Here is a 14,064-nt window from a genome sequence, read left to right as displayed (position 1 = left end):
TTCGCACTTCATTTTGTGAAGTTACGTTCTGGCGCTTCGCATTTTCGGAAGTAAATGAAAACTTGACGCTGTTGGCGTAGACTTGGTTGCCCACGAAGCAAGTTCTACCTTATTTCTTAATTTTCTTAATTTTCTAAATTTTCGAAATATATAGAAAAGTTTACTTCATGTTTAGTTTCGTCTCTTTTCACCTCGCGTTAGTTTTACGCAATATTTTAACCAATTTACTAATTATTGAACAATTTTATTGTTTATTTTTTAAGTAAACAATAAAATTTTCATTCACAAAATGCAACACAATTTTTAAAAGTTACCAACAGCAAGAAAATGATTTAATTATTGAAACGTGTAACTACGTCTCTATATAATATTTTAATAATTCAATTTTCATTCTGCATCGCTTGTAAATATTTATAAAAAAGACACATTCAGAATCTTCTTTCTAACAAAGACACGAAAGTTCTTTTGCGTGGAACATAGGTCCTCGAATGAAAAATTCCATAATAGCCGTCTGGAAAAGAACGAGTTCACAAAAAAGCAGGAAAACAATTGTGGCCTCTTGACGACCGCAATTAACGTGCGCTTCTCAGAGCCGCGTGGTAAGAATCGTTACAACTGCAGCAATGCCGATGCGCGTTCCAATTGCAGAAAGCAGAGAGTAGCAATTAAGTGTGGCCGCAGCGAAATAAGCCGCGGCATCGATTATTGGTGGTCATCATTTGAATTGAAATACGAAGCACCACAAACTAAAAAACGAAAAAGGAAAACAAGAAAAATTCATTATGCATTCGAAATAGTGAGAACACCGCAAAAATACAGGAGAAAGAAAGGAAGGGGGAAGGAAAGGAGAGGGAGAATGCAGAGAGGAGGAGGGGAGAGAGAGAGAGAGAGGGAGAGAGAGAGAGAGAGACCTTAAGATCCACTTGTGCTCGTTGCTCAATGAAAAGTCCTATTCGCTAAGAAAGAATAAAGGAGAAGATGAGAATGGGAAAAAAAAATCAAAGAACGGGATCAGAAAAAGGACAAGCATGATGGGGGATGAGGAAGCCTCTGAGTCTTTTCCACGCGGCTATCTACAGGGTGACCGCGAATAAAGCTTGAAAGATTTTCGGGGATTATGAGATAGACGTTGACTCTAAGCTGAACTTAACTCGCGAGATAAGACAAGATAAATTGTGGTTAATTGTCGACATTCCCAAGAAAATATATGCGATAACATAATTGATAATAAAACGATAACTCTATAATGGATAATAAACCTAAAACTCTAAACTGATACAAATGAACGCAAATGATCACCGTGTGAAATTTGCGTATCTATATTTATCTCTTTATTCGCATTGTAATATCAGCTTAAAATCGAAGACAAATTGTATTGGTAATAAATTAATATACAGATATCATGAAATGATCTTTGCAAAAGTAATTAAGTTAATTACATTTATGCGTTTATTATAAAAATAAAACAAATATAATAAGTAAATAAGTTTATATTTTATACTGTAACAAATTACGAATTTTTTTATAATTAATACGATTATATAATTATTAGATTAATTAAAGTGTAAATAATTTAATTTCAGCTTAAAATTGATATTAACTACATAAAAAGTGCAGCTGTCCTAAATAAAATTAATTCACGCGAAATAAATTTTGGTGTCCACTCTAGATGAGTGCGATAATTTTTGAATGTCATTTGGGTTGTTAGTAGGACATTGTTTAAGCGTTCTCTTCGACCATGCGGCCACGCGCTGATTAAATCTTTTAATTAAACACAGTAGATTTTGCGCGCATAGCCTACTTAACGAGAGCGCGATTAAAATTGGGAAAGATTCAATCGAGCGTTGATTAATTAACCGATAACTTCATCGCTTAACGTATCAAACGGATAATAGTGCTTTACAATCATAATAAATAATTTAATCGGTAAATAAATTATGTATTTTGTAAATAAATTATGTATCTCTTGACGATGACTAGTCAAATTAATTTCAATTAATTAATCAAATTCAGGCGGAACCACTGAATTTGGTACAGTAATTTCTTACGAGTTTAAACCATCCCGTAGACACCCTGATGAATGAGACGTAGGAAACCGTAAGAGCGACCGAATGTCGACTGGAAGGGTAAAGAGCGACGAGGGGTGAGAGTTAGAGGAGGGTTAGAAGATCAGTCGGAGCGCGTAAACAAGGGCTCATCAATCATCAAAGTGCAAGGAAACGAGAGCCCATTATGGATGAGGTTCTATAAGGAGAAATCTCGGATATTTTCTGTCTTGCTCACTGTATATTTCTCTCTCTCTCTCTCTCTAATTCATCTTCTCTCCTTTTTCTCGTCTAGTCTATATATATCTATTCGTGCATAAATCTCGACATTTCGGTGCGTGACAGCCGAACTCGTGCAAATATGTCGCACCCTCGTCGAAAAGGGGAAAAGGAAGATGCACGATCCTTTCGCGAGGATGTATTATAGATCCGCGCGAAGGATTAAGAACTGCTCGGATCGATCGCTTGCCTGTCGACAGAATAGCGATGAAGATGGACACACGAGCGTTGGTGGGATAAGCGACGATAAGATGGTGAATGGTAAATATGGAAAGATAAATCTATCTGGCATTCGCGGAGAAGTGGGAAGATAAATTTAAGAAGGCGGTTCGGTCTTAGAGCAGCGAAAATGGCTACATCAAGGAAATTTCCGTTAAACCAAGATAAAGGCAATTGAATTCTATATTAGAAGCATCTGCTTGAAAGTAATCAACGAATCTACGTAGTTAAAATCTTTTTTAATCAAATATCGCACAGTGCATATACGCAGGTATTCGCGAAATAATGTAGGCAAATTTTAATAACACATTATTTAATAACTTTTTAAAATTTCATTTAGAACGAAAATGTCGTGGGAGATTGTCGTTTATTATAATTTTTGTAATATCCTGTTGCAAAAAGTTCATTTTATATGACATTTGAAATAAAATAAAGAATATTTTACTGTATATATATATATATATATTTTTGTCCTTTGAAACATGGCTCGTGAAAAGCCTTTTTGCCATTGACAATGACTACACAAAGACAATTCATACCTTGACATTTTTGTTTTAAAAAAACTTACTTCAAATTGATCAAAGAAGTTGTTACAATTCGATGTTTCTTTCACGCACAATACATATAGTAAAGAATTGTAAAACACGAAAGTATAAATATTAATAAAAGTATGCATAAAATAGTTTTATAACGTTGTGTATTATGTATGCATATGGAATATACATGGTGTACAATTGTATGTGATAGTGCAATATGATATGATTAATAAAATCGAGTTAATGGGTAATAATAAGTAGGATATACGATACGGACCGTTTGGAAATATAATCAAAATTCATTGTCAGTATTGCGTGCGCAATGCGAACGCATAAAAATCTCACGTTTACGAGTTGACAAATGGTCGGTTTATCGTTATTTAAATCCTTATCCTATGATTTGTATCATTCTTCTCTTTTGAAATTCGTAGCTGAAGCAAATCATATTTAAATTGACGAATATTTCAAATCGAAATATAATCGAAATCAAACATTTAAAAAAATAATTATATATTATCGATAAATGTGTAAATAATAATTTATAATTCTTATTTTCTATCGTTTGGATGTGATTTATTTCTACTTCAAAAATGAATAAATTGTGAACTAACTTCGCTTCATATAATAATTATCGTTAATTCGCAATACGCTCGTAAAACATTAATTATGACAATCAATTAATCATAAAGAATAATAATCGTTAATTGTTTACAAACAATGATTGCGATTTTCTCTTGATATTTGTCGATCTCTTGTCACTTGTTTGTCGCTTCGCAAATGGTAGCAGTGACTATGTATATGTAACAATGGCATGCTGCTAAAAAAACGAGCATTCTATCTACCATCCATTTCGTTGTAGTCACGAAATATAACACACTGTTAAATAAATGTCGAATATTCTGTTTTTTGCAATTTTGTTTTTCTATTTGAAATCAACTTCAACAAATGGAGTATTATTGTACTTTTAATCAAACGATTATTTGAAGAATAAAATTTACCTTTTTTTGATAAAAAAAATATGATTAGGTACATGAATAAACTCATCGCTATTAATACTTCTTGGTACATTTTTAATGTGGTCCGAAAAATATAAAATTACATGGCTTTAATAAATCAAGAATTTTCCTCGTTAAATTTTAATAAATCAAGAAAATAAAATAAAACTACCGCAAAAACTGTAGCAATTTTTTTATGATTTATTTTAAAAAGTCACTCAATTTTATTTTCCTCTGGATGTAAAAGAATAATATATTATAATTTCCAATTTCTAATCGAAATAAAAATAATTTTTACTATCAAGTTTCACATTTAAATTAGATTTAATTATTTCTTACGTAATAAGTAAACTAGCTAATTATATTGTATAATCACACGCACACGCACACGCACACACACACACACACACACACACACACACACACAAACACATCCATCTTCTTATTTAAAAAAAAAATATTAAATAATTTATATGTAACGTTTAAAATATGCCATTTATGCCTGTTTCCACCAATGTAGATTAACTTTAATCTGGGTTCAACTTACTTTTCGTCTTTTTCTAATTCTAAAGATTAGATTAATCTACGTTGGTGGAAATGAGCATCGATCAACTTACCAATATCAATATAATTAATTTTTACAATATATAGATATGTATAATATTCACAATAAGACATAAAAAAATAGATAAAATCGAAAAATAATAAAAATAATAAAAATTCTCATAAAAATCAATATCATTTATTATAAAGATCGATAACAGGATATCGGATAATATATACAGAATTTTTAAATTATTATGAATGAATTTAAGCGAAAGATATTGATATTATTTATAAAATATCGACTGGTCGTTCTTATTTATTTTTTTGGCATCTTAAACATTTAAAATCAATACGATATGCAATGTATCATTACGATCGGAAAAGCGCGTATTTCCCAGAAGATTTTCAACTCACTCCTACGTAGAAACACACGAGGAATTTTATTTAGCATGTGGCACTAAACTCTCAAAGTGGAAGTGCCTTTGTGCTGGACTCCAGTCACTGGCTTTAGCTCTAGATTTCCAAAGTAGATGCTCCAGTAAACGTTTCTCGTTTGTCGATGATTCGAGGACACAGCTCCGCCCCGTCGAATTAAGCCTTTGCTCGCCTATCGGATGGTATAACCGAGAGAAAGCCCGCTTGCATAGCGCTTTAAAAATGGGCTATCCAATTTCGAACACGCCCCACATATTCATAATCTTTGTAATCGTCACACTTACATTTTTATATTTAATATTACTCTTAAATTTATTTTACACACACACACACACACACACACACACACACACACACACACACACAAAATGTTTGGAAAATAATGATAAATCTTTCGCATAGGAGTAGAATGGACTAAATTGAAAAGAAAAATCCTCTACCATTTTGCAATTTTCACAAAATTGTTAACAAAATATTAATTAAAATTAAATTTTTTACTCAAAGACTATCAACTTTATAGAAAAATTACAAGAGACGAAAATTGTTTATTTTCTTCTCATAGAATTTCACGAATTTTGTTAACATTTTTTATCAATTTTTTAGTACTGATTTCCTCATTTTTACCAACATGAGAAAATATGATATTACAAAATTTTGAAAAAATTGTAAAAAAAATTTTTAGAGCTCTATGAGAAGAAAATAAATAATTTTTGTCTCTTGTAGTTTTTCTGTAAAGTTGATAGTTTAGATAAAAAATTATTGAAGACCAATTTTCGGCAATTTTTAGCAATTAATATCTTGTTAACTATTACGAAAATTATAAAATAATAAAGAGCTTTTCTTCTCAATTTAGTCCATTATGCGAAAGATTTATTATTATTTTCCAAGCACCCTGTATATATATGTGTGTGTGTGTGTGTGTGTGTGTGTGTGTGTGTGTGTGTGTGTGTGTGTGTGTGTGTGTGTGTGTGTGTGTGTGTGTGTAATATATATTAATGTAACAGAGAAAAATTAAACAAATATTTGTATCAACAGTACAATGATTTAAAGATTTAAAACTAAAATGTAATTTTTGAGTGCAATTATTTATTATATTATATTATTAATTTTTCAATATTAAAAAAATAATGTCACAATTTATTTTTCACCCTTGGATATGTTACAGGATGTGCTCTCGTTAAACAAAACGTTAACATATAACTGAATTATAGCGTTATTAAGAGTTGCCATATCACGAAGATATAAAAATAGATTAATCGTTGATCCAGTTCGATCGAGCTCAATGTGTGGCTAAATAAAGGAAAATTTCATAATTACGAAGAGAATTAAATGCCCAATTTAGTACAATATTGTAGTACATTTTCGCGCAAGAGAAGTAAGCTACGCTTACAAATAACGCTAACAATCTATTGAAAAATAGATTGAGTAACAATTTATTCATACATTCATTGTGTACATCGTTACGTGTAGTAAAATGTGCTTGTTCGATTGATTGGCTCTAGATTATGGTTTCGCTCGTTTTCTTCGTTGAAAATTGATGCCAATCAATGTTCAATGCGCGCGCGCGCGCGCACACACACACACACACACACACACACACACACACACACACACACACTGCAGCAAGTAAAGTCCAAAATGATGGTTGTTATTTTTTTCGCTATTTTACATAGCAATCAGTGACCAAAGTTCTTTCGTATCAGCAATCTACTCGATAACTTCAGACATCTAAAATCTAGAAGTCTTCGTCCGATTGACACGATTGTTGCACGTTCCGAGGAAACGTGAGTGCATGCGCATGCAATGCGATCGATAAAGTAAGAGGCGACTAGATTATAGTGATTAATGTCAAACGGAAAGTATGTTGTGATAATCTATGATGTTTGTATCTTTATGAAAATTTTTATGCAAGAAATTTCTCGCGATTATTGCTTACTATTCGTTATTAAATTTTTCTTTTAAAAAAATTAATCATACCATTTGATAATATAATTATATACGAGAGTGTGTACAGTATTGTTAATTATAGTATTTAAAAAAAATTTCTTATCATAATTGTACAACAAATATAATAAATATAGAAGAAACATAAAATAATATTTAATTAAAGTTAAGAATGAGATTAAGATTAATTAAGAATCATTTCTTTAAATCTATCTACTTTAATTAGGAAAATTGAAAGTTGAAAGAAAAATAGTATAATAAATATTTACTAGTGTTTAATAATTAATATCCATACTTATATACAATAATAATAATAAGTAATAAATACATTTATACATTTTAATAATTTAGATGAGACATCTTCTTATTATGGCTACATTTACACCGTGCGCTTAGTCCGTGACCTATAGGAGTCTTTGTTTAACCTACAGGATAAACAAGGACATCTATTGTACAGGCCATGGCTTAAATGCAAGTGTAAACGTAGCTACTATTGTTATCTACAGATCCAATTTTGTTAATTGACATATATATTAACATATATTGGCCTAGTTTACATCGTGCACTTGATATGTATAACTATAATAGTAACTTTCCGATATCTATCCTTCTATTAAATTTCGGCGATACGTATAATATACATAATATGCGTATTTAATTAATCATTTTGATACATATTGTACAATTTAGTACATCATTCTTTAAATACGTTGCTAAAATTAAGATAATTTAATAAAAAGTTACTGGTATGTGTATGAAATATTCGGTGTAAATTAAGTTATTGACATACATAATATTATCAAATAATATTTCCATTTACAAATAATTATTAATCCTCGAACGCCTTTTCGATATGACGTACCCAAGTTTCTTTTTTCAACACTTTTTTATAACATGTTTATAACTTTTTATTATTTAATAAAAATACTTATACTTGTTTGATACCGTTGTGTTTCCTTAACGTTTAGCATTTCGATTAAAAAAAAATTATTTTACAATTAATATACACACATGTTCATTTTCATAAAAGTTACAACTAGTATATATGTAAGTAATCGAATTGGATGGCCATACTGCAATGTATTGTTTCCGTAGTGTGACGTTTAAGAGTTAATCTACTTTATTGACTCATTAAATACATAGAAACAAAATGACTCTTAAAATACTCGAGCGGGACGTAACTGAAATTTAGGATCGGATTTCTAAAGCTGCTTTAGGGTGGCATAATTCTTCGTCGATTAACTGGTCGGCGGCGCAATTAATTGCCCAGCCGCCAAATAATTTCATTGCACCGCCTCTGCGGTCTCGTGGAAACCTATCGAGAGGACCATTGACTAGTGCGTGCAACACGATAGAACGGACCTCTGCATTATGTTCTGCCTTGGTTGCGGTATCTGCCGTCGATCGACGGCGAATCGCTGGCGGCGGTAACCAGTTCACAGCAATAAGGCACATCAAAGTTGTAGCTTTTCGCCATTTCGAAACGTGATCGATTGGAAATTCCAATCGTACTGGCAATTCGACATAGCGATATTTACGTCAATCACCAAACGCTCTAAACTTTTATTTCGATACAATTCCGATTACCAAAAATACATGAGATTTTATGATTTTGCACTTTGAATATAAAATACCATAAAATACTATAAAATGTGCGTGTGAGACATTAAATCGTAGTGTGTATAAAATAATACAACACAACGATCATGTTTTATCGTACTGTCAATAATTAAAAGAAAATTCAATCATTCGTTTTAAGCGGAGATAGTATACGCTGTATAATTTATTATGACATTTACAAAATGATTCTCACATATTATACGTATGTTGAAGCAGTACCGGATATTGCGTAAATTATTGTACTTTTGTTACAATTTTCAAGTGTATAGAATACATATGTATAGTCACCAAAAGAACATTAAATCGTCAAGAGTTTAATAGCAGGAAGTCTGATTTTAAATTCGTAAATATGAAACATGTTATCATAAATATTTGTAATTGTAAAACCACGAAATATTACTCACAAATCTAAATGTCTTGTTACTTTTTACATTTATTACTGCTGATATTGAAAATATTAAATTTTTATCTCTCTTATTTGAACGAGAAGTAAGGCGTATCGCGCCGTTACGTTGCTATACGTTGGTAAATGCTGATCTTATCCTTGTAGTTGAAAGAAGTGGAGAGAGAAAAGACGGCGCACATGCCTCGGCATTTACTATGGTGGCGGCTCAAAATTGGCACTTTCGGCGAACACTTAACACCCCTTTCGCGCGTGCACAAAGGCGTCAACGATCTGGCCGCATGTGCGCATTTCGGTCCTTCTGCTACGTTCCAGCCCTCTCGTGACCTTTTTTATTATCCATGGCTGGCTTTAAGCGAAATGCAAACGCAGTGCATACCTTGTCCCATTTTAACTACATCTACAAGAAGTGTCATATACGGAAAAACATAGCAGTTATTAAACTCGTTAGATTCAGAATAGTTATTTTTGGTAAAATGATGAAATAACATTTTTTTGTAGATTTGCTATTGAAATAAATGTTTGCGTGTAAGTAATAATCATTTACAATTATTCTTAACATTAACAAATTGTTCAAAAATTTTTCCTTTTATATAATTTATATAACGATAAAAATAAAATGTATTTTACGTTCCACATTTTCAATTAATTGTATTATAACTTAACAAATATAATTTTTGTAATACACATGTATTATGTAATGTGATAAATTTTTATTGTCTCATCGTTATCCCCTAGTAAAGATTTTTTTAAATACGATTTTAGAAATCCTGTGACTGAAGGTAACACGATATTGATGACAAAATAAGCATATGTATCCTTTACTTATTAATATATCGTTTACGATATTATTGGCCTGTTAATGGCGTTCCCTAACAGAAATCCATAAAATAAAAATAGAAAGATTTATTGATTACTAAGAGGGTTAATAATGTCCCGTTTAAAAATTCTAAAAAAGAAATGTTCTAGAACTACTCCTAACTACTCTACATATTATGCTTACAAAAACTATCTTGTTTTTTGACTTAGTCTCATTTTTTTTATTTCATCTTAAGTTTACGATAATCGTTTTTTTAAAGCGAAAAATCTAATAAAAAATCTAATAAATAATCGTAAAAAGGTTTCGGAGAAAAGCTTTTTTTTTATACAACACAAATTCTTTCCGTAAGTTTGTTTATATTATCTACAATATTATAATAAAAATAAATATATGATTTATAATATTAAATAAAATATATGTAATAAATTTATAATAATGAAAAATTCTTACTATATTATTACAATGTGCACGAATTTTTTTAGTAAAATATCCCTGCGCCGCCACCCTCTACATTCGAGTATCGCCAGCTTTCTCCCATACGGCACCCCTCTTCCGGACAACGCGGTCCAAAATGAAAAGCCCTCAGCACGCTTTCCGGCTGGGTCCAGGTGTTGCTTCACCAATCGACAATAGCCTCTCGCTCGTGTTATAGATCAAAATGCGCTGCCGGTTGCGCACTCATTCGCGGTAGACAGCCAAAGCCACCCTCGGAACTCGAGAGGGCGGTCATCGGGACTAGGCAAGGGGCAGCGGGGCGTAAAACGCTTGTCCCCCGGTTCTGTTACTCTCTGTTGACGTGGACGCCGCTCGTTGACGCGAACGTCAATTGGGGGTCGACGGGTTTTGCAGTGTGACGGTTGTTTGCGAAATGAGGCAGCGGTACCTCGATGAAATGTACGACAGGGGGGAAGTGAGGAGGGAGGGAGGGAGAGAGAGAGAGAGAGAGAGAAGATTGAAAGAGTACGAGAGACTCGAAATTTTGGTTGATGTCTCACCGATCAGACTTTGAGACAAAATTAATGATGATAACACCGAGAAACAGGTTTCTGTTTCTCAATGTCTGGATAGTGATTTTTATATGTATTTCTTAACTGCTAAAAATAATACAAAATTTGAAAAAGCGAATAATTAAAGTTGGGCTCTTGAGATATTAAACAAATAATAAATAAAACAAAAAAAACGGGCAATTAAGAGCCTTAATACGCGGTAATTGGTGCGATTATCATATAAATATAATATATATTTCAATTGTCGCACGTTAAAGGGATGAAATCCTCCCTTGAAGAAAATCAGTTTTTTTTTTCAGATTGAATATCGTCGAAACTGTAAGAGACAGAAAGAAATGTTCACAATAAAAATCGAATGGCTTTAAGAGTACTTTAGAACTATAATAAAAAAATATTTTTTAAATTATTTATTTATAAAGAAAAAAAATTGTTTATTGTAGTTCTAAAATACTCTTAATGTCATTCAATTTTCTGCAAATTTTTTTCTATTTCTTACAGTTTCGACGATATTCAATCTAAAAGGAAAAAATTGATTTTTTTCAAGGGAGGATTTCACTCCCTTATATGTGCGACTCAGTACGTATAAAAAATACATGTCTCCTATTTTTGTCCATAGAACAACATACTAAAAGTTTAAATCGGAGAGTTCACTTGGTTGTGTTCCCTTGTCAGATTCATTGCATGCTATATGAAGGCAAAATTCACATTTCTTTATTTTTAATATAAAAATTTAAGTTTCACACACACACACACACACACACACATATATATATATATATATATATATATTATTGGACTCGAAAAAGTTTTGAGATGTTTAAAAAAATATCTTATTTTTCATAACGCTGACTTCTTTTAGCTGCGCTTGTGTTAATTGCGTTAATTGTAATAATCTTTTTATAAGGATCTTATTTTTGCAAATCAGTGTAAATCCTATTATTAAAATTAAATTTTGTTTGTCACGCGAGGATTGTAGCGTTAATATCCAGAGAATTAACATTACATTGTAATCCCCCCCATCACATCTCCATTAAATTTAATGAACTCCCATAAACCTGTTAATGACGAGAGCGCCAATCGCAATGGCTCATGTTCTAATAGTTAAAATGAATTATTCTGTAATCTCATATAATCGTCATTAACGATTCTGTACGCCAACAATCTTCACCAACCGTTTGATTTCCATCGATCATCGTTCGTTTGACTGTGAAATGTGAAACAAACGCGGTAAACGCGCGTTACCTCGTTCTAATTCGCATGTGAAATGTTCAAGGTAGAACGTTTCGCGCGTCGGGACGCCTCGAGGATAAATTTAGCGCCGAGGCAGCAGTTTTCGCTCCTTAAGCGATTAATTAATCGTCGGTCAAGCGTGATCGAGTCGGAGGTCAGAGGTGGCGGAACCACCATTCCCCCGGTAGCGTCTATAACACAATGGAAGGCTAATGTGGTCGATGTGCATGCGCGCGCGTACTACAATACCAAGGATAAATTTATTTGGTCAATGCACAATTATTGAGAGACGCTTTGTAACGCGGGTTGCTTGTAAGCCGCAGGCATCGCGCCGCGCCGCGCCGCTGCGAAATCCTGACAAAGACCGGGAAACACTATGTACGCGCGATTCTGGCAAATTGCTGAGAGCACTGCTGATTGTGAGCGCCTCGTGACCAATCGTAATCCGTAACTGCAGACGTGTAATTCACCCATCCGACGCAATCCGCCGCCGCACCGCACCGGTGCGTCGGAAATGTTCCTAATTGGAGTCGAGTGGCGTCGCGCGTCAGCGAGTCCGCGGAACGCGCATTCCCTTCCCATCCGTAAACATCGTCGATCCGTTCTCCTCATGAACGACGGGGAACGTCATGAAACGTCGACGAGTTTACGGAGGAGAGAACATTCGGCTTGAATGACTAACGCCTGGCAATCTACATCTACACGAAACATTCCTCGCATGCACACTCGGGTCCAAGCGATCTAATTTCGGTTGATAGATTTACTTCCTACGATACTACGTAAGCACAGAAAATAAACTATACGTAATTATCATGTCTCTATGTTGGAATGAGAAAACGCAGAAATCACTTTTATACTCTATTTGGGTCATTGCGTCGCATAAAATCATATTGTAGACATTGCATAAGTAACACGTTTGAATAACTTCGACTTTCTTTTAGTCGCAATTGCAATAATTTGTTGAGATATTATCTGAAATAAACTTTCTAATAAAAAATCCAAACAGTAACTTGTAAAATCTTCGACTACCCTCAGATTCATATAATAAACTAAATATTTATTGTAATATTCTTATTTATTACAGTAATTTGTTACAGTTATTTATTACAGTATTTAAATAAGTTAAAAATAAGTAGAAGATAAATGTGTTAAGATAAAATAATAACATCAATGAGGTGATGTTTATAATAAATTCTAATTAATTTGTTTAATAAATAAATGTACATATTATTAGAATATCATTTATTTATTAGGTTTGGGTACAATTATATTTAGGAGTGCAGAGTTATTAACTTACAAAGTTTGCTTAAAGCCTACGTATCTTTTGAATCAGTTTTTGTTCTGACAACTATGTATTGGAAAATATCCTTTTTCAGTATTCTTGTCATGCCGAAAAATGAACAGAATTCCATCGACATACTGTTTGTGATGTAACAAAAAGAGATGACAGGACGTAAAAATCCTTTGCTTGTATATTATTGAAGATGAAGAGTTTTCCTCGAGTAAGATTACTCACGCTTGGAAAAAGAGCAGTATCATCACTTAACCATTTTCCACTTGTAATGGTGAAAGGAAATGAATTTTGCATTACTTCAAAGAAAATAAATTTTGTATTACTTCCATTGTACTTCTATGTACATATTTATTATACACACATACATAGTAATATACAAAAATATACTTCATTTTTACTCTTGATTTTGGGTCATGAGTAAATAATGACACATGAGCAAACTTGACTTCTATACATTTCTAGAGGAAATTGAGACAAATAATAATAATATAGTTTCAAGTCTCGAAAACAGGAGAAAGGAGAGACTTTGGTAGAGAGTAATATGGCATATTATCATATGATAATTGATAATTGACTTTACACTAGTTAATTTAATTATTATATTACTAATATGATAATTATATATATATATATAAAATACATTTTATAACATAACTAAACTTTCAGAATAAACTTTTCCATATAGCGATAA

General features: G+C 32.3%; 1 protein-coding gene across 2 annotated transcripts in view; it reads right to left on the bottom strand.

The window, feature by feature from the left end:
* Positions 1–14,064, bottom strand: part of LOC105144270 (protein turtle homolog B) — a 311,040-nt gene that overhangs the window by 80,443 nt on the left and 216,533 nt on the right. The gene's annotated exons all lie outside the window — the stretch shown is intronic.

Source organism: Acromyrmex echinatior, chromosome 3 (assembly GCF_024713525.1).
Source record: "Acromyrmex echinatior isolate Ae372 chromosome 3, ASM2471352v2, whole genome shotgun sequence".
NCBI classification, from domain to species: Eukaryota; Metazoa; Arthropoda; class Insecta; order Hymenoptera; family Formicidae; genus Acromyrmex; species Acromyrmex echinatior.
Note: the sequence above shows the minus strand (reverse complement) of the source record. Positions and strands in the feature narration are given on the sequence as shown.